Here is a 22,754-nt window from a genome sequence, read left to right on the forward strand (position 1 = left end):
AAGGCCCCCAGTACTGTGGGTAGTTACAGTTTGTTTGGCTTATGATGTTGAAACAATAGCAGCAGTTGTAGTAGCTTCTTTGCTGACTTGGCTGTGTCAGGAAGGTTAGCAGGTTATCACTGAGTGATTCCCTCTCTGGTCCCTGCATGTCAGAATTGCTCTGTCACATTGGAGCAACAGAGCAATTCTGTTATGTCACCGAAAGTGACGGTTGGGAGATGCAGAAAGCTGAAAACTTGAAGTCCCATAAAAGGCATTTGTAACTTATGTTTGTTATGATTGTCAAAACTATTTCGAAGCCATAGAGAGCTTTCAGTTGAAGCCTTGATATCCACAGTAATGAGAAATATACAGTACTTGTACTTCAAAGTAAGTAAAGATAATCTTTGAAAATCCAATTTTAAGATCTTTTATTTATTTTTTTGGCCTGTGACTTGAAACCCACTGTTCCACAGTAGAAAAATCAGGAAAGACTGAAAGGAAACATTTCTGTATAAAGTTTCTATACACAGTACAGTTAACTAATTACATTTGTGGTTCACTAATACCTTGTTTATGAAAAAAAATAATTGGGAGACCTTCAGGGTCTTTTCTAACTCAGGGGGCTGGATAAAATTATCTCAATTTAAATAGCATCTTAAAAGGTTTAGCGTCCCTTGGTAAAGATAAAACATCTCATCATTATCAATTAAAGGACTCCTGAAGTCTTTGAAAAGAGGACTTGTTTGCTTAAAATACGTGAAGGTCATGTTCACCCTGTAATAGTCAATGAGGAGTAGTCATTTGTTATTTTTAAACAGGCTGTCATTTAGCCATTACGAAGATGAATAACATTTGTTATTGCCTAATAATCTTCCTGTTGATTACAGAGAGAAGGCACTTGCAGACACCTTATGTGCCTTTCTTAGTTGCTAGATTATTAATGCCTTCTGATTAAATTCTGTAAACAAAAATTAAGGGCTTTGTTCTCCAAATTTTGAGACTGGCATCTAGGATGCTAAACCATGCCTTGGTCCATGGTATTTTGAGTTGCATATGTTATTTGCCTACTGTTCATGCAACGTTGCAAAAACAAAGTTCATTTTTTAATATCAAACAGATTGTCAATGGATCATATGCTGCCTCTATTAAGGTTAGTTTTTGGATGTCTGCCTTCTTGAAGAGAGTTAATGAAGCTATAAGTTACCTGTGTGCCTTCATTTGGAGTCAGGCCTAATTATCTGGATCTTGGCCACATTATTGTCCGAGCCTTATTTCTAAAGCAGATGGAGTCACTCAGGAATGACTTCATTTGTATTAATTTGTTGTACTGTCTTCTGCTGTTCGTCTCAGAGCACTGTACTGCCTTTGTCACAGAGAGCAGGAAAAGACAAAAGGATTGCAGTCAGGAATTAAGAGAGAAATCTCCTCCTTCGGTTCATGGATACTGATGTTCTAACCTGATGACAATTGAGTGATGGCCACTTTAGGGCAGTGGAATGGGATAATGGGGTAATTATGCTACCTAAGATTTGAGTTTTCACATTTTACACCAAGTCAGATGACAGACACATTGATCCAGCAGTTTAAAAGGGAAGCTCTCTGGAGTATTTTTTTGCTGTTGTCAGGTTTTTTTTTAACCTGACCTTTGAGAACACTTGAGGGCAATTTCCAAGGGAAACCTCCACCTGAGGACTGACCTAGAGGATCCTGTTGCTTGTTGTAAAAAAAACAATCACTTTGTTATTTATGGATCAGACACAGGATCTCTGGATTACAACCTAGAGGGTGGTGGCATTTCTACCTTGCATTCAGGCTGGAATCATCTCCTAGGAAAATAACATGTAAGAAATTCTTAATTTAATAATTTATATAAACTTTCTGTAGAGATATCTAGGGTTGGGTAAAGAGATAAGAGAATCTGTCTTTTGCATTGACAAGTGATAGTGGTGGCATCTTTTATTATTACCTTTTGTCAAGAGGGGACTAAAAATTTTCCATGGCTTCTATTTGGTTGATGGGATATGTCAATTTAGTATTAAAAAGTCTTAAATAAATGAAATAATAACTTCACTCAATAACCAAATAGCTGTTGACAAATAAATGAAATCTAATGACCCCACTAACTTATTCTAATTATAAAATATGCAATTAGAATGTATCTATATTGATATCAAACTGTGTGAATGAAAGTTGAGAAGAAAATAGATGACCAATACAATACCAGGTGTTCACTGATTTGAAGAACCTAGAGGTGATTTCTTCAAAAGAATTGTTTCTTTGCTCTTCTCAGAAAAGCATCTAGACAGTGACTTTCAGACATTTCTTGGATTATAATATATTTAAGGTTTTCATTAGAGATCGCTAAGCTGCGAGTTAAACAAGACAAATTATTGTGAAATATTGAGTTTGTTCCACATACTGGTTTGCTAGGGCTGTTGTAAAATACCACAGACTGGGTGGCTTGGACAACCTAAATATATTGTCTCACAGTTCTGGAGGCTGGAAATCCAAGATCAGTTTGTCAGAAGGGAAAATAGAAACACAGAGATAGACATGCACAGAGGGAGAACACCGTGTGAAGATGATGGCAGAGTTGGGGTGATGTGTGTACAAACCAAGAACACCAAAGATTGCCAGCAGCCACCAGAAGCCAGGGGAGAGGTATGGAACAGATTTTCCCTCACAGCCCTTGGCGGAAACCAACCGTCAACACCTTGATCTTGGATTTCTCTCCTCTAGAACTTTAAGACAATTAGCTTTTGTTGTTTAAGTCACACAGTTTGTGGTACTTTGTCATGGCAGCCCTAACACACTAATGTAGCTGCTTCTAGGATTCGGATTTCAGTTTCTCCTTGGACCTCCTCTTCTGCCACCCAATCTAAGTGAGCTCCTCTCAGTCCTCTCTCTCACACAAGGTTTCCTTCTTGCCATGTTTCTTTATTTCTCTCTTGTAAGTGCTAAGCTTTTTCAAAAGGGACCTTGCCTCTGTTTACCTCTGAGGCCCAACTTTGAGAACAGGGCCAGCTCAGAGAGGCACTGCATAAATATTTTTTTGAGTAAATGAATCTTTCTATGATCATTCCCCATATTATATCTTCAGTGCTGTGAAATAAGGCACTGATTAATGAGTAAAATATCATAAGAATTAATTTGAAATAGCTTCAATATATTACAATTTTTTACATTTTAGAAGTTTTTACTTTTCAACTATAGAGTTATGAGATCTTGGTTTATCACTTTAAATTTTAGTTTTGCTTTTTTTTTTTTTTAAAGAATAATAACTTGCAGCAAGTAGTAACATAATTCAATTGCTAAAGAAATTGCACTTAAATGGAATTCATCACAAAATGTAAAATAAACCAAATGCTCCATCTATTCAAAACATCTTTTGTTTGACGCTCTAAAAGAAGATAATTCAATTTGAAAAGATCAAATGTATTGATTGAGATATGATTTCTAAGGTACTTAATGGAAGAATGAAGCAAATGAAAAAAAATTTATCTTTCATATTTGTTAATATCTTACTGGAGAACTCTGCAGGATTAGTTTTAGTCATACTAAAGTAGGATTTTTTTAAGCCTGCTATATATCCAAATATTCATTAAAATCATCTGGGTAAGATATCAAGATTTCTGACAACTAATATTATGTTGCCAGTTATGAAGTTTTGCAAAAATCTATAATATTGTGTGATTGAGTGTGTTGTGCATTAAAAATCGCCATGAAGAAAACTTCCACTGATACTTTTGAAGGGCCATGCCCCTTTTACCTGAGAAGTTGCTCATGAAGACTTTAAATCTAAACATATGAATTTGGGCACTATCGTTTTTAATGTATATTTGTATTGTGTTTTTATATATACACACACATATATATTATATATAAAATACCTATATATAATATACTATATATATACATGCACAAATCTTAAGCATAGAGCTCTGTTAATTTTCACAAAGGGAATGTACCGGTACAACCAGCACCAGAACAGAAAATAGAGCATTGTTGGCTGAAGGCGAACTCAAGTGTTTCAACCCTTTTCTACTTGCATGTTTGCCTTTTTCGTTACATGTACTCAGGATAAGTGCTTGGTTGGATGTAAAGACTGCACGCGTCTTCTCCCATTTTGTGACTTGCTTTTTCACTCTTTTTTGGGTGTCTCTCGTTAATAGGCATCTTTTATTTTAGTGTAATCCAGTTTCACAGTCTTTTACTTTAGTACTAGTGTGTGTGTGTCCTGCTTCAGAAATCTCTGCCTGTCCCAAGATCATGAAGATATTTTCCTATGTTTGCTTCTAAAGATCTCATTGTTTTACTTTTTCTATTTAGATCTACAACTCATCTGGAGTTAATATTTGTATATTGTGCAAGGTCTGGTCAAAATTCATGCTTATTTTTTTTCAACATGGGTAGTCAATTGATCCAACGTCATGTTTTATTTTGTTAAACAAGGAAAATTTCTCCATTTAATTCAAGGGAATTTTAGCATAATTTACTATTATCCTTGACAGAACTTTCTGAAGTACCTTGACAGCCTTATTTTCTAGGGAAATAGTATCTTCCTCAGGATTTCATGGATTTCTAATTGAATATACCATCGACCTTTTTGCCTCTTAGTTAGTCTCTTTCATAATTGAATCTGACCCTTAAGTTAGCGACTACTCTTGGTTGCTTTTATCTTTGTTCAAGTTTACTCATGTTGTGACTTCCATGTTTGCTTATTTATTCAACGAACACTTATTTTGTACCTAACATAAGAATATGCTATAATAGATGGTTTAAAGATTTTAAAATGAGCAAAACAGGGTGTTTGCTGTTAAAAAGTCATAATATAGAGTAGTGGATGGAAGAAGAAAAAATATAGAAAATTACAATATATTATGTATAATAAATGTTATTATAGAGTTGTGTGCCTCAGACCTTTTTCACCATTGCCTCCTTAATGAAACATTTCAGACAGTTTTTACCTAATTGCTCCTCTCACGAAAGCCTAATACCACTGATAGATATACCATATATCTGTGTGCTTATGTTCTGTATGTACATCTGTGTTTTATACAGACAATGGTTAGGATTCTTTTTCTCCCCTCCCAAGAACCGATTTTCTCCCCATTAGTGGTACTACTACCTCAGTTGAGAATGTGTCTTACAGAGTTACCTGTTGGGCACAATATGAGCTCATTGGAGGTACTTCTAACCTTGACTCTACGGTTATGAGGACTTTCTTAAAGGAAGTGATGTTTAATTTGAACGTTTAAGACTGAGCAAAAATTAAACTGGTAAAAAGTGCTCGAGAGTTGTAAATCTAGAACCCAATGTGTGCAAAAACAGAATGGCATGAGAAGGGTGGCATATTCAGGGAACTATGAAGAGTTCAGTAAGACTGGAACATAAAATTCAAGGGTGAGAAATAAAGAGAGATGAGGGCCAGCCCATTCAAAATCTACATATTATGAATTATTGGTCTAAACTCCATATTGTCTTCAGTACAGACACCAGAGAGTCATTTCAAAGTCAGTATCCTTGGTAAAACATACCATCTCCTACTTCTTCAGCTGCACTATTTGGCTTTTCTTTTTCTTGACTATCACTGTCTTAACTTCCTGAGGTGTCCAATCTATAAAACCAACAATTTATCTTTAATTCTTACCTTTTTTATACAAAGTTCCTCTCACAACTTCTGTTCAGGTTTTGAATCTCTTTTTGTTATGATTGTAGTTGTTTTCCTTCTGACTGATAGTCTCTTTCCCTACACCTTCTTCTACGCTGTTGACAGCCCTTCTAGTTCCCCATTGAGATACTAAGGAAAAGACAGAGAGAAAGTGAATATTAAATTTTAGATTAATAGGCAACCATATAACAGACTATGGAAAGAATTTCTGTAAGAGAAGGCCGATGTAGTTGGGTTAAGAAAGTAATTAGCTTACCATACTTCTTAGAAACAGGGCTGAGCCAGCTACCTTAAAGACAGTAGGAGAAGCGGCCTTATTTGTGTAAATTCTTTGTGTATTGTACCCCATGTTTGTCAGGCAGTTTTTAGATGATTGTAAGTTCTTACCATTTTTTTTTCTCCATAGGTGTGAATGTTGTGATCTCTGCGTTTACTTCTTGTACGTCCATTCAGATATATCAGCTTCCAGCAAAGAGCCAGGTGGTTGGTGGTGATGGGGCTGCTTGAATTCTAGGAGGTAAGACTTCAAACAAAGTTCTCTACTTGGAGAAGCAGCAGAAAGATTTCCATTTACATTGTTCACTGGAAATCACACTTATTCATGTGCTTCCTCAGTTCACAGAATCAGGAAATAGGAGAGCAGGAATAGAAGGTCTCACCTACTTCTCAGCTAGAGTAGTTGAGAATGTGGAAAAGCAGTACTCTTCATACACTAATCCTGGGAATCTAGATGGGTTCATACTTCTCTTAACATACTTTGACAATTATATTAAATATGTAGTTTCTATTTCCCAGAATTTCCATTTCTAGAAATTTTTCCAAATAAAATGATCAAAGATATATTCAAAGATGTTTAGATAAAGATGGCCATTGAAGAGTTATTGTAACAATTAATAAATGGCAGGTACCATGCTAGGTGCTGGTGGTAGGGACATGCATGATCCCTACCAAATGCTTATGGAATTAGTAGTCCAGTGGGAAGAAAAATAATAAGCAATCCCACAAATAAATATTTAGTTATAAATTGTGATAAATACGTTGGTAAAGTTACAGATGATTTTTGATTGTTATTTGGAAATTTTCTGGGTTTTTTGGGAGGCAGGTGCAGATGAGATAGTCATGCACACAATATATATTATGTCAGAAGTGAAAATGCCAATCATAATGAAAATAATGTAGAAAACTATTGAGGTGAATAGGAAAATAGTTACTACTTCTTTGTTAAGGGATAGCATAATATAAAAATAATAAATGCATGTAAATAGCATGTGAAATATAATTCATATATGTAAACACAATTGCATAAATATAAAGAAGAAAATCTATGAAGATTTCTCTTTTGATTACCTCCAGGTTAAGTCAATTAAGACTACTTTTCATTTTCTGCATCTTCTATAAGAAATATGTATTAGCTTTAAAACTAGAATAAAATATAGAATTTTTACAAATAAGTTTTAGAATTTTTCTGTTGTAAATATACATAACAACCATTTTAATAATTTTTAAGTGTACAATTCAGCATCATTAAGTACATTTACAATTTTGTGCAACCATTACCACCATCTATCTTCAGAACTTTTCCATTTTCTCCAACTGAAAGTCTGTACCCATCAAATGTTAGCTCCCCATCTTCCCCTCCCTCGTCCTTGGCAACCACTATTTTACCTTCTGTCTCCATAAATTTGACTACTCTGGGTACCTCATATAAGTAGAATCGTACAATGTTTGTCTTTTTGTGGCTGGCTTATTTCACTTAGCATAATGTTTTCAAGGTTCACTTATATTGTAGCATGTATCAAAATCTCATTCCTTTTTAAGGCTGAATAATATTTCATTGTATGTGTACACCACACTTTGTTTACCCATTCATCCATTGATGAACATTTAGATTGTTTTTACCTTTTGGCTATTGTGAATAATGCTGCTATGAACATTGATGTACAAATATCTTCAATTCTCTTAGGTATCTATCTAGAAGTCAAATTGCTGGATTATATAATAATTCTATGTCTAATTTTTCAGGGAACCATCATATTGCTTTTCACAGTGGCTGCATCATTTTATATTCCCACCAGCAATGCACAAGGATCTCCATTTCTCCACATCTTTCTCAACACTTGCTGTTTCTGTGATCATAGCCATTTTAATAGGTGTGAAGTGGTAACTCATTTTGGTTTTGACTTGAGTTTTCCTGATGATTGGTGATGTTGAGCATTTTTTCATGTGCTTATTGGCCACTTGTACATGATCTTTGCAGAAATGTTTATCAGTTTCTTGGCTCAGTTTTTAATTAGTGTGTTTGCTTTGTGTTGTTTGGTTGTAGAAGTTCTTTATATATTTTGGATATTAATTCCTTCTCAGATATGTGATTTGCAAATATTCTCTACTGGTCTGTGGAATATTTTTCACTCTTTTAATAAAGTGTCTTTTGATGCACAAACTATTTGATTTTGATGAAATCCAATTTATCTATTTTTTGTTGTTGTTTATACTTCTGTGTCATATCTCAAAAATTCATTGCTGAATCCAATGTCATGAAACTTTCCCTCTATGTTTTCATCTCAGAGATTGAGATCTTTGATCTATTTTGAGTTAATTTTTGTAAATGGTGTGAGATAAGTAGAAAAAATTTTAATGCATGGAAACTTGCACTGATAGAATATTTAGTACAATAATAATTTCATTTAAAATGTATATACATACCTAGAAGGCCATTGCAAAATGTTTTCTGTAACTGACTATCTTTGGGGATTGTACATACAGGTTATTTTATTTTTCTTTAAACTTTTCTATATTTTTATATTGAAAATGTCTTAGCTTTATAATTTTCAAAGTATGAATTATTCAGCTTCCACTGCATTATACTGTATAACAAAATATCTTGGCACCTCAGAGTAGATTACCACAGTCTATATTTTATTTTTTAATAATAATTATTTTTTGTTTACCTATATTGGTGGCTGTTACTACATCTCTTACCCAGATTGAAGTTGTAAAGGTTGAGGTCTGTTTCCTGATTCTTTCCATTCTGAGACTCAGGCTAAAGAATCAGACCTCTCCATGGCAGGGGTACAGGAGCAAACAGTGTGGTGAAACTCTTTAATACCTCTGAAAGTTTCCATTTGGGGGTAATAGATACAGGGCATGTCTGCTCACATTCTACTCCATCAGCCAAAGCAAATCACACGACTGAAGCCAAAGGCAATGGAACAGGGAAATTGCTATAGGAGAAGCAAGGGTTGAATAATTTCAAACAATGGTACGATCTACAACAAAGGGTGTTTTACAATGCCATAAATTTACACTAATTTTTTCTTGCACTAAATTCCTCAGAATAGCATTCAAAGCTTATGATAATATGGCTCTAATCTGTATCCCACCCTCAGAACCCACTACTCTTTTATACAACCTCTATGATCTAATAACCTAGGACTTCTCCTAATTCCATGAATGCACTTGCATTTGTAAGCCCACATGATCTTACGTACTTTGTCCATCCTTCCCATAACACATTTATGGACTAGTGTGAGTAGATTTCTTGAGGATTCCTCAATGAGCCACACTCTTTCATGATTGAGTTCAATTATTTTTTCTGCCTGGTATGTTCTTTAGTTACCTCTTACCTTGCCTCTTGAACTACTGCCTGTCCTTCAAGGACTAAGTCGTCTTGGTCTTGGTCTTGAAATCTCCCTACATTCACATAGTCAGAATGAATAATTCCCTTTTCTTCCCAAATATAACACTAATTACAGTCCACCTTAATTTTCTCTAGCAGGAATACAGAAAGGAATAAAATGTCATTAATGAGCTCCTTGATGCCATTTTATTCCTTTCTGTATTCCTGCTAGAGCCCAGAGGAAACGGTTCCTGGCACATAGTAGGTGTTCAATTGAGGTTTGTGGAATTGAATTGCACGCCAGTATGTCTATGAAACAGTGTTTTAAAAATATGTGACTTTTCTCCCTAAAAAAATCACAGAGTTGTCAACACTGAAAACTTTGTAGCTTCTAAAGAAAGTTACTGATCAGTGAAGCAAAGAACAAGTCAAGAATCAAGTACGGTTTGCCCTTCAAAAACCAATGACTGACAACAATAAAGCTACAAGTGATTTATTATCTTCTTGAGGTGCATACATTTATTTTGCTCAAGGTGTGTATTTTATACCTCCTAACAGCCTTGAAGAGAGTTTAAAAAAACGTTCTCTGACTTTTATGCTTCCCAGGTCATTCTAGTACTGTACCTTGTGGAGAGAAGTAAAAATAAGCTATGAAGGCATACCTTCAGTGCTTTCGGGTTCACACTTTCTTCTTTATAAAAACAGAAATTTACCTGCTAGTAGTCTGAGTTATTTTCCGTGGCAAGTTAAACCATAAGCTAATTTCTCACTGTCTTCTGAAATACACATGATCTGATACTTGTGGATAAAATCAGTCTTACACTTTTGTATATTTCTCAGAATACTTTCCTCATGGGTTTGCTAGATGAACATTTTGGTGATTTTTGATCAGTAATATCAACATATATTTTATCTTGTTTTATTTTAAATGCTTGCATAATCCACAGTTCTCTTTAGAGCAGTGCTCCTCAGAGTGTGTTCCAGGGTCTGGTTACAGGTCTTGGAGATGTTTGGCTCAGTTCTCAATAAGATAAGGAGCTTGTGCCAGAAGATAAATTAACTGTGCCACTAAGCATGCTGTTTAGTTCAACTGATGTTTTTTTCTTCTATTTTTCATAGCAACACCTTATTGATGAATGAAGTGCACTAGTTTACATTATGGCACAAGCTTCTCTTCTCCTTGTACACTTGCATTTGAGTAGCGTTGTTCTAGAGAACCTGCACCTATGTACATGTGACATGGTCCTACTCACTGCTGACTGAGTCTAGATGGACTCTTGGCCCATTCTGTGTGACAATTGTCTTTCTTCCTCTCCTCTCCCTCCTCCTTTCTCGGTTTCTCTCTCCGTAATAGGAACTAAAAGGTATGGGGACATCTAGATGGAGTTGTTGATTTGCAGTGGATGTGTGTGCTAAAGGGTCTTGGCTGGAGCCAGTTCCATGCAAGATCAAGCCATAAGCAAACCAAAATTCTGAGGAGCAAAAGCTATGAGGACACAGGTAAGAGGATGGGCGGGGGGAAAGATGAAAAGTCTATCTATAGAGAGGGAAGAGAAGAAAGACCACGTGATGCTGGCTGGAATGGGAGAAGAAACGCATGCACACTTTCCCATACAGGGTTCTCCTTTTCCAGTTCTCAGTTTGAGTCTCACTGCCAGGGGTTCTGATTCAACAGGTTGTCAGTGGAATCTGTGAATCTGCATTCTAATTAGTGACGCACTGGATTCTTAAGTTAGGAACCTAGACCTTTTTTTGAGGAGTTCTGGCTATTTTGTGATCTGACCTCTACTCATTTTAGCAGCTGTAGTACTAGTCAAACTGCAGATACTCAGACTCAATGTAGTAGCACACCTTTCTTATATCTTCGTGTCCTTACATATGCTGTTTTTCTTGCCTGGAATTTGTCTCTTTTTCTCAATCTGGTAAAAACCTCCACATCCTTGCAAATGTAGCTCAAGCATCAGCTTCTTCTGAAGCCTTGAAGTTTCCTATTCCCTCCTAATCTCTACCACTTTATGTAGTGAGGGCCTTCACTACATTATTATAACCTCTGCTCAATTTCTCTGCCTTTCTTTAGAGAAACTCTCCTCACATCTTTCTCCGTTCTCATTCTCTCTTTAAATTTCTTAACTCAGGACTTTTGTCTCCTGCCTTTTCCAATACCAAATTCCAAGAGTCTGTGATCTGCCCTACCTTCTGGATTTCTCAGAAACATGTTGGCACTGGCCATTAGCTGTACCTTTTCTCATGCCCAACATTTAATTATGCCAAATGCCAAACATACAAGAAGTTGAAGGAATACTACAATGAACCCCTCATACATTTTGCACCTAGATTCAGTAATCTCATACACACATTTTGTTGTATTTCCTTTATGTTTATAATATGTATTTTATCTTCTAATTTTTGCTGATTCATTTGAAAGTTACAGATGTGCAGATTCATTTGCAAGTATCTTTAGATACTTCAGTACGCATCTCCAAAATAGGAGGTGGTTTTCCTACATAAATCTCTCTTTTTGGACATACTTTCTCTACTCTCTTCTTCATTTTTTCTTCTGAATGTATGGTCTTTTAAATTTATTTTGCTATACCTCCCTCTTTTCTGTGACCCCTATGTGTGGCTGTGTTTGTGGGCTCAGTTCTTGTTCCTCTTCTTTTCTGAGTTTAAATTTTCTCTTTAATTTACCCTGTTATATCCCCTGGAATTTAAATAACATCTATAGAGTGTTCACTCCAAAATGTTTATTTTCAGTCCAGTCTTCTCATGCTTGAACTGTGGATATGTTTATATAACTGTTGCTTAACATCTTTATTCTGATATAAAATGTTCATCTCAAATTTAACATGGGTGAAAAAGAACTCTTCACTTCTCTCATATCCCTTTCTTCCTCTGTGTAGTAAAGAATCTAACATTGCCCAAAGATAGATTTTGCCTTTGTCCTTGACTTCTGTAAGGTAATTTCTAAGCCCTTGGTGTGTCATGCCTGAGGGAAGTGTCTTTATTTGCCTGTGAACCTTGGGTCAGAATAGTCTTAACAACATGGTTTAGAGTGGAGGATGGACACAGCAGAAGAATCAGCAGTATGATTTGGAGACAGGAAGGGTGAGTCACACAGTATCAGTAGAGTTCCAGGGAGACTAAGGACTGAGATCAAACACTTGGGCAATCAATCTTGTCTACATGATGGAGCCCCAATAAAAACTCTGAACACCAAAGTCAAGTGAGCTTCCTTGTTGGGAGTTCTCCATGAATATTGTCATACAGAGATGTGGAGAAATTCATGCTGTCTTGACCCCACAAGGAGAGGGCAGTTGGAACCTCCATGTTTGATACTTTTTTGGACTCCACTCTATGAATGTTTTCCCTTGGCTGATTTCAATCTGTAAGAAACCCTAACCATGAGCAAAATAGCCTTCAATGTGTCCTGTGAGTTTTAGTGGATTATAAAACCATAGAGTGGTCTTGGGGACCTCAAACTTGTAGCTGGTATCAGAAGTGAAGGTGATCTTGTGTGTGGGCTGTTCCCTCTAACTTTTCATTTGGCTAAACCTTCACATCCCCTTTTTAGTTATTACATGTGTAGTCTTGAGGAATTGATTTACATTCACTCTGCTTTTTTCTCTGTATTTGTAAAGTGGGTGTACTTTTAGTATTTATTTCGTAGGATTGTTAATAAATGGTTCAAATATTGAACATGAGAGTCAAGCAAATAAATACAAAGCCAGCAGAATAGTGCTTGGCACTATTATTGGTGTCTGTATACTCACCATCTTTTTCATTAATACTCTAATCAAGGCCATTGTTATCTCTCAGATTACTGCAGAGCCTCAAACTGCTTCACTGCTTCCATATCTAAGTCTACAAATTATTCTTCATGTAGTACCAACAGTAAGCTTTTTCAGGCATGCGATTTTACTTATAGTTCCTAAATGGCCTTGTATCGTACTTAAAGTCAAAATTCTCCTTAGTCAGCTGCCTACTCAACTCCTGCCCATCTCTCCAACATCGTTCCCTACCTGCTCTCCCCATGCTTCAGCCACATGCTCCTCTGTACAGGGGTCTGTGCCTACAGTGCTCTTCTTACAGGTCTTTGCACGACTTGATTCTTCATAGTTTGGGGGTTCCATTCAAGTATTGCCCATTGAGAGGTTTCAGCTGATGTATTTAAAATAGAATCCTCCCTGACAGCAGCATTCTGAATTTCTGTACCCTTAACTGGTGCAGAAATTTTATTTTCCTCAAAACCTGTTATTAATTTTTGAATTTAAATAGCCCATTGTTTGCCTGTAATCCCAGCAGTTTGGGAAGTCAAGACAGGTAGATCACTTGAGGTCAGGAGTTGGAGACCAGCCTGGCCAACATGGTGAAACCCCATCTCTACTAAAAAATAAAAAAATAAAAAAAATTAAAAAAAGCTAGGCGTGGTGACAGGTGCCTGTAATCTCAGCTAGTCCAGAGGCTGAGGCAGGAAAATAGTATGAACCCAGGAGGTGGAGGTTGCAGTGAGCCAAAGTTGAACCACTGCACTCCAGTCTGGGCAACAAGAGTGAAACTCCATCTCAAAATAAGTAAATAAATAAATAAATAGCCTATTGTTAAGACGGGATTGTGGGGAAAGGGGGTGGCAAGAGTAGACTCTGAGGCTCCGTTTAGAAGATGCTGTGATATGAATATGTCTCCCAAACCTTTATGTGTTGGAAACTTAATCACTCTGCTCTCATGAATGGATTAATGTCACCGTCACAGGAATGGGTTCATTGTCTTGGAAGGGGCTTTGTTATAAAAGCCGACTCTCCCTAACTCTCTTGCTTTTGCGCTCTTTCCATGTGATCTCTGCCATGTTATGTTGCAAAAGAAGGCCTTCACCGGATGCCAGTGTCACACTCTTGAACTTTCACACCTCCAGAACCGTAAGCCAAATAAACTTCTTTTCATAAAATAATACATAGCTAACATAAACAAATAATTTTAAATATTATTTATTATTTCTTTTCTCCAATTGGATGTAAGCTCCATGAAGGTGAATATTTTAGCTGTTTTGTTGTTGTTGTTGTTGTTGTAGTTGCATGTAGTGCCTGTGACATACAAGATGCTTAATAGATATTTGTTGAATTAATAACTGAAGGCTACACCAGGGGGCAGGGTGATATGTTGTTTTCACATACATAATTTAAGTCCCAGGCATAGGGCCTGACACTTAGTAGGGACTCAGCATTCCTTGACTGAAGACTGTAGCAGCCTGAGTATTTTTTATAGAAAGATTTAAAAAAAATTAGTTGTTCCCAGAATTTACTCTTAAGCTTTCTTTTCCTGGCAGGCTAAAGTGGAATTCCCACTCTTACAGTCTTGTGGACAAAAAAAATAGCTCTCATGAAATTATTGTAGTACTTCTCAATTGCCACCTCTCTTTTTTCTGTCCTGAATGAAATATTTAGACTGTTAAGGCATTGCAGCTCTATAGACTCAAAATGTTGTTATGAAAGGATTATTATAAAAATTGAAATCTATACACCCACTGTGCTATGGTTTGAATATTTGTTCCCTCTAAAACTCATGTTGAAATTTAACTGCTCTAGTAACAGTATTGAGAGGTGGGCCCCTTAAGAGGTGCTTATGCCATTGAGACTGCACCCTCAGGGGTAGAATTAGTGCCATTTTGTAAGGGTGACTTTGGCCTCCTCTTGCCTTCTCTCCCCTCTGCCGCAAGATGAGAGAACAAGAATGTCCTTTCCAGATGCCAGACCCTTGATCTTGGACTTCCCAACCTCCCAAACTGTAAGAAATAAATCCCTGTCCTTTATAAATTAGCCAGTCTTCGATATTTCCTTCTTGTAGCACAAGATGAACAGAGACAACTGTTATACAGATTCCAGTTTTCACCATAAAACTGTGTTAGTCACAGAGTCTGTTCTTCTATTTGCCTAAATTTGTGTCTATTTATGTGTGTGTTTATATGATGCCTATATATATATGAGATTTTATGGTGTTAACCATATTGCTAAAAATGTTCTAAATGTAAGACATGATACAAGGGCAGTAAAGGAAAGGCAGAATCCGTCCTTCTTACATTGCAGTCTCTCCTACTTAGTGTGTTAAGATCAAAATGAGACTGGGCATTGCTTTGTTGCAGTCAGAACCAGCCCTCCCTGGCAGAAAAGCTTATCAAGGAAAGCTTTTCTTTGAATTATGGGGAAGGGAGGTTTCCCTGTCATGGTTCATTGTCTCTTATTTAGAAGAAGCAGGCATTCCTTTTAGGGGAAGGGCTCTAGCTTCCTATTTGCAAGCAAAACGTTCCAGTAGTTACAAGTCATGAAACTTGGTTTTATTCTGGTAAGTGGATTTATTAAGAGGAAAAGGGAAGGGAGGGAGTTTGAGGAGGAGAATTTTAATGTAGAAATTAAGCTTGAAAATGCTTGGGAAATGGGAAGTAAGGGAGAGCAGTGAAACCATTACCAGTATGATTGACAGATTCTGCAGGTATCTGACTCTTTTTAGTTAATTTATAATGATGCTAGATACTCTTTCTACAGTGCAGCAAGTACTGCTGTGGAGTCATGAGACCTGGATTCTTATCTGATTTACTAGTATTGTTATTTAAGAAGTCTTTTAACTTTTTGAAGTTTTTTTTACATGAATTATGAGATATTAATATTTTCCTATCTACCTCCCTGGGTGGCAAAGAGGTAGTCATCATACAAAAAATGTGTCTTGCCCTCGAAAGTTTTAAAGTACAGTAGTATAAATCAATGCCATCAGGTTTTATGAGTGTTGTGATATAAATGGGAGCACAAAAGGCTCATTGGACTATATGCAACTTGCTTATCTCAAGGAAAGGAATATCTCCCTTAGGTTTGCTTTCTGCATATAGATTCTATCAATATGTGATGAATTTTGGCTTATTTTAAGCATTTTGTCATTTGCAGAATAGCTTAACACTGATTCACAGGTTGAAAGTCAAAGGTTTAATTGATTTGGTCTTAGACAAGCAGATGTTGATTGGGGTTTTTTTTATGATGCCAAAGATTGAATTTAGACTCAAGGTAAGCTCAAACAAAATAGTGAATTCACTATGTCACAGAGTTGGGAAGTTCAACACTGCTCTGGCTTCAGGCATGGCTAGCTCTAGAGGCTTAAACACAGTTTTCTTCCTCCTTCTCTTTCTTTTTCTTTCATTGTCTCTTTCTCTTTCTATCAGCTTTGCTTCCCTCTATGTGTTATTGTTATTTCCTCTGAAGATCAGTCTCCTCTCTACACCTTAACAGTCACAGATTCCTGTCCTTTTGGGCTATCAGTCTTAGTAGAAAGAAAACTTTTACTGTCAGTTTCATAATTCAAATCTAAAAGGACTTTTATTAGTATTCATTTAGTCATATGCTCACCTTTGGAACAACTGCCATTGTTGAATGAATGTGGCACTAGGTTTTGGTGAGGTGGCTGCAGTAGGCTAAATGATTTTCCTGGCTCAAGGTCAAACAATCAGCTAGTGGTAGGAATTAATTACTTGATTTCTGATCTTTACTACAACAAACCCTGCTCTTGCCCACAACCGGGACTTCCATAATATGAATAGTGCCGTCCAATAGAATGTAATGTGAGCCACAAGTGTCAACCACATATGAAATTTTAAGTTTTTAGTAGATACATGTAGATATATTAAAAGGAAAGAGACACAGGTGAATTTTATAATATATTTTATTTCAAGCTTCCAAATATTATCACTTCAAAATGAACTCAATATACAAAACAATTTAAATAATTTATATTCTTTTTTCATACAAAATCTTCAATATTTGGTATGCATTTAACCCTTATAGCACACCTCAGTCTGGACATGTCCCATATTAAGAATGCAGTGGCCAGGTGTGGTCGCTCATTCCTGTAATCCCAGCACTTTGGGAGGCCGTGGCAGGTGGATCATTTGAGGTCAGGAGTTTGTGACCAGTCTGGCCAACATGGTGAAACCCCGTCTCTACTAAAAATACAAAAATTAGTTGGGTGTGGTGGCACGTGCCTGTAATCCCAGCTACTTGGGAGGCTGTGGCAGGAGAATCGCTTGAGCCTGGGAAGCAGAGGTTGCAGTGAGCTGAGATTGTGCCATTGCACTCCAGTCTGGGCAAGAGAGTGAAACTCTGTCTCAAAAAAAAAAAAAAAGAACGCTGTGGCCACATACCATGTGGCATGTGGCTACTGTGACTGGACAAGAAAACCCTAGAGACATGGAGCCAGAGAGATGTGTGACGAGGGGGAGAATCCACATTCAGGATAACCTGAGAATCACTGAAGCCAAATGTTTACATTCTCTGACACCCTTCCTACTGATAAATATATCATATCAAATTATTATAAAATAATTTATTATCTTTGAGATGAAAAATCTGTTGATCCTCTCTTCATTCTTTCTTAATATTCTAATGCTTAAGAGCTTCCTGTTGTTTTGTTACTTCCATTGCTTTTCATTTTCAATAGCACTTAGTTAAAATTTTGTTACTGTAGTGCTTGCCATTACATGCATTTTAGAAAATGATAAAAAATGATCATAATTATATAAAGATTTTCTTTTTTTTTTTTTTTTGAGACGAGTCTCGCTCTGTCTCCCAGGCTGGAGTGCAGTGGCCGGATCTCAGCTCACTGCAAGCTCCGCCTCCCGGGTTCCCGCCATTCTCCTGCCTCAGCCTCCCGAGTAGCTGGGACTACAGGCGCCCGCCACCTCGCCTGGCTAGTTTTTTGTATTTTTTAAGTAGAGACGGGGTTTCACCGTGTTAGCCGGGATGGTCTCGATCTCCCGTCCTCGTGATCCGCCCGTCTCGGCCTCCCAAAGTGCTGGGATTACAGGCTTGAGCCACCGCGCCCGGCCTAAAGATTTTCTTTCTTAAGATTGAAAATTACAGTAGCGTAATGGTTTTTATTTTTTTTTCATTTTCAATGTTGAAGATTTACTTGAAGGTGTCTTTACATATGACAATTTAACCATTTAATAACTTTGTGTATGCTAAAGTTAATTGCTTTCTTATTGAGTCTTATTAAAATGTGGAGTTGCAGTTAAGAAATGTAACAAAAACTGTTTTCTGCACCCATACATCTTATAGGGAAAGATAATCTTAGTTCATGCTGCTTCATCCTTAAGCAAGGCATCAGTTAGGATAGCTTTGTAGCAAGTGTTTTGATACTTTAAAAAGGATCTATCCCTGTAGTTTACTGGCCAAATCCACTCCTTTCTTATCATAATTCTTTAAAGCAGAGTTTAGCACAAATAGTAATGAGGGTTTTAGTTTATTCATTCATTTATTAAGAAAAAGAACAGGCTTGCTATCCATACGTAAATTCCCTTTAAAAGGGTATTTTTTTCTGTTCTGTTTACTCTGTGTCCCAAATGAGCAGTGTCTAACTGTTTGAGCAGTGTCTAACTCAAAGAAGACATTCAATGAATGAATACACCAGGTGGCATTAGTAAAAGACTCATTTAAAACTGCAGTGGGAAAAAGGGATATGGGCACATACTATGCTAGGCTCTGTGTGAAGTTTATAATACATTTTATACATGAAATTCTTATAAAAATCCTGTGAAACAACTATTGTCTTCATTTTACAGCTAAGAAAACAGAGAGACAGAGAAGTTAGTAGATTTCCCAAGATCACATGATTAAATGATGTAGTTGGGATTGACTTTAGGTTCATCTGATCTCAAAGCTTTGCTCTTGCTCCATTAGTTTCTTAAGGCTGCCAGATAAAGCACTGCAAACTAGGTAGCTTAAAATGACAGTACTTTACTCTCTCACAGTTCTGGAAGCTCCAGGTCCAAGATCAAGTTGTCAGCAGAGCCGTGCTCCCTCTGAAACATGTGTATGAGGAGCCTTCCTTGCTTCTTCTAGCCTCTGGTGTTTGCCTTCATCCGTGGCTTCCTTGGCTTGTAGGTGCACCACTGCAATCTCTGCCTCATTGTCACTGGCGTTCTCCCTGTCTGTCTCTTCTCTTCTTACAAGGACACTGGTCTCTTTGAATTAAGAATCCACCCTACTTCAGTATGGCCTCATCTTAACTAATTACTTTTGCAATAATACTATTTCCAAATAAGGTCACATTTTAAAGTCTTGGGGGTTAGGAATTCAATGTCTCCTTATTGGGGGACACAATTCTACCATAACATCCATCATACTTGATATTCGTCAAGCACAGATACTTATTAATGACCTGAAAAGTCCAAGGCACCGGGTGTGTTTTTATGATGTAGGGATCCAAAAAAAGAATAATGTGCTTTCATCTAATTAGGAGGAAAAGATGTATTTCTATAAAAATAAATGTCAACGATAGGTAGTTTTAGATTCAGTGAGCTTGAGATGAGAGCAGCACATGGGAGAAGAATTATCTGGCCGAAATTTAGAGATAAAGCTCTAGAGTTTAAAAGAGAAGACGGGGCTGGAAATTGATGTTGAGACCACTGTACACAGAGGGGAGCGTAAAGCAGTGAGAAATGGTGGGACGTTTGATGGTCAGACTCATAGGAGAAGAGAACTGGCTTTTTATGAAGAAAATAAAAGCAGTCAAAAGGGGGAGAGGGGCCATCGTGCAGAGAAGTTCAGACATGGCAAATGCTATGGGACAGAGCAAAAGAGCAAGAGGAGGAAATGAGACAGCTGGACGGTAGACTTTTAATGTTTGGGGAAACTCGTGAGGACACAGTTTCAGTAGAGTATCTGACGCTACAGCCCAGCAGGGCAGGTATTTGACTGCAGTTTGAATATAGGTTGGTGCGAACAGAAAGCTGGACAATGAAGACCACTAGATGATGGTATGAAGTGAGACTGGGCTTACTTGTAAGAGCTGCTCTGAGTGTGATTTCTGGTTTCAACGAGGTTCAAGTCCACCTCCTAAAATCTTAACTGTGAATTGATTAATCAGTTTCTCAAGTGTTCATCGAGTGTCTGTTATGTACCAGGCGTTGTTACATTGATGGGACTGTCTCGGAGAGGAAGAGCATCATTCATGCTACCATTAGCCCTTCTATTTCTGTGGGGAGATAGACAGACAGCAGGTAACCGAACACATGTGTAATAGAATCCATCCTCATAAAAGCTATGAAAAAAATAAACAGAGTGTGAAATTTATGATTGACAAGGGAGATGGGGAGGTAATGAACTAAGATTAATTTTTTTTTCAATTAGGAGTTAAATGCAAGACATATATTTATGTGCCACACACCCAGGTATTATAGAAAATACTCAATGAAATTTAGAGACTAATTGTTAATTTAGTCATCTTGTTTAATATTTTTTCTTCTGTGTCTTATGGGGGAAATGAGGAAGTTAACGAGGAACTGAGCTCTGGTCTTCTATTATCGTTGAATCATAATATTATAACCACCTATCCTATTTTGGTGTCCGCCACAAATTTGATACGTGTGTCTTTTGTGTCCCAGTCCAAAGATGTTATGAAAATACAGACCTTGACAGTTTTTGATGTACTAATATAATTGCCGTACTTTAAATGTAAATGATTATCATTTTGAATATTTAAGAAGTCAAGGTAAAGAGAATTGAATTTTAACATTACTTAGATGTTATAAGCTGAGGGATATTGTAACAGAAGAATAAAAACTCGTAAGGGGAGTAACTCAGTTTAAAAGATGTCTGTTAGATGTTTTTCAGTGAGTTAAGAAAAGATGAGATGCTGTGACAGGCTCTGTCATGGTCCTTAGAAGCATGTCTCTTTACAAGTGTGGAGGTGATGCCCGTTTAAAGCTTATCATTATAAGGGTATCTTTGTCTAAGAAAAGGACTGCCATGTTGTTTCAGTTTAAATGTCTGTGGATTTCTGATTCTGGAGAATTATTTTGATATCAGGGATATTTGCTGTTTTGAAAAACCTGGCTGGCAAATGTTTTTTAAAAAATCAACTCATTACTTCGTTTTTATGACTAAAGGGTAACACATGACATCCAAATATTTCCTTTTATATAGCTTCATGTCTTAAAGTTCTGATATAAATTGAGGGCTTGAAAAATGCCATGTCCAGCAAACATGGTGATGCTCTGATGGAGAGAAAAGAGGTGGCAGACTGCTCTGCGCTGGTGAATTCAACAGAGAGGATGAAGCAAGGCAGTGTGCTGGACACCCCCACCCCTGTTCCCCAAATCCTCCAAAAGAACATATTCTCACATGTCACTGCCAAGAAAATAAGGTCAATATGCATCTAAATAAATTACAAAAGACCCTTCCTGTGCAGTAGGCAGCCCAGCCTGGAGGAGCCATGCTGGGGTTGGAGTTATCACCAAATGTGCTGGCTCTGTGGGGGAACGGCTTTCTCTTCCTCACCGCGGTGGGAAAGAGAAGGCTGCTGTCGCTGTTCTTCCCCTGCCATCTTTGCTGACGAAATTTGGAGTGACAGTGGCCTGTGGCTTCATCAATTGAGAAAAGCACAGTAAATTGGCAGCTACTATAATGGCAAGTATGTCTACTTCCCTACCTGATTCCTTTTGGAAAAGAGCACAAGAGCATATGAAAATGTGTGCCTCATCCTCTGACTTATATGGGCAAATGCACCTTCTCTATTGACCTGCTGATTATGATGGTTATGCCTCCCTTGACTGCCCGGGTCTGTAATGATAGGCATCATAAAACCAGATGAAAACACACAGTCGTGACTGCAAACATTCATTCACATAGCAGAGGCTTAACAGTCCAAAGTACCAAGCAGATCGCATTTGACTTTGTAGTAAGGTTTTATGTGTAATCATGACAGATGTTCAGGGAGATTATCCTTTTCCATCTTCACCCTGCCTCTCTGCAGCTTGCTCAGATAGGACTTGCTCCAAAATAGCCTCTCTTTTGCAAATAGATGAAGCTTGAGGCCTTCAACAGTACGAAGTCAACATTCTACTCATCAAGCATTTGCTTTCCCAACAGATGAATGCTCCTTTCTCTTAGGCCAGTGGCAGGCTGCCCTGCAAGTTCTGCTTGCCTTTCCGTGCCAAGAGCTACCTGATGCCAACCAGAGGCAACTTCAAAGCTACTTTATGTCATAACAGAACTTTAAGAACTTGTGCCCTCTAACGATGCATACTGGATAGTAAAGATGTTTTTGATGTGTATTTACTTTGTCGCTAATCTCCCTTCAGGGGTTTAAAAGTGAACAGGCATAATAAAATGCTTCTTGCTGTTTCTCTTCAAATTTAGGGATTGACTGCACCACATGCTTTCTCTGGCTTATTTGGTTATCTCTGAGTAAAGGCTTTTCTCCGCCAAAGTTCTCAATTTCCAGTGATATTTGAAGAGCATTCTGTTTGACACAGGCATTTCTCAGTCAAATTATGACACCTTATAACATCATCTGATATTTTTTTTCTAAGATTGGAAAAGGAAAAGCAAAGACAAAAGGATCTCTTTGGAAAAATTTTCAAAACGGGGGTGAAAGACCTATTTGGGCTAATAGATAATGCCTCTTCTCTTGTTTCTATTTTGTATTGTTTTTTATTTAAAAACAGTTCCT

At 37.2% G+C, this 22,754-nt stretch overlaps 2 long non-coding RNA genes across 3 annotated transcripts in view; both read left to right on the plus strand.

Moving 5' to 3' along the window:
* The window catches only part of LOC105477024 (uncharacterized), a 182,153-nt gene that overhangs the window by 10,266 nt on the left and 149,133 nt on the right, over window positions 1–22,754 (plus strand). The window contains exon 2 of the long non-coding RNA XR_003016915.2: window positions 6,060–6,170. This is a non-coding gene — a long non-coding RNA (uncharacterized lncRNA). The remainder of the gene's footprint in view (window positions 1–6,059; window positions 6,171–22,754) is intronic.
* The window catches only part of LOC105477025 (uncharacterized), a 44,244-nt gene continuing 28,586 nt past the window's right edge, over window positions 7,097–22,754 (plus strand). For both annotated transcript variants that reach the window (XR_011616850.1, XR_011616849.1), the window contains exons 1-3: window positions 7,097–7,803; window positions 9,632–10,769; window positions 14,128–14,182. This is a non-coding gene — a long non-coding RNA (uncharacterized lncRNA). The remainder of the gene's footprint in view (window positions 7,804–9,631; window positions 10,770–14,127; window positions 14,183–22,754) is intronic.

This window comes from Macaca nemestrina, chromosome 19 (assembly GCF_043159975.1).
Source record: "Macaca nemestrina isolate mMacNem1 chromosome 19, mMacNem.hap1, whole genome shotgun sequence".
Classification (NCBI taxonomy): Eukaryota; Metazoa; Chordata; class Mammalia; order Primates; family Cercopithecidae; genus Macaca; species Macaca nemestrina.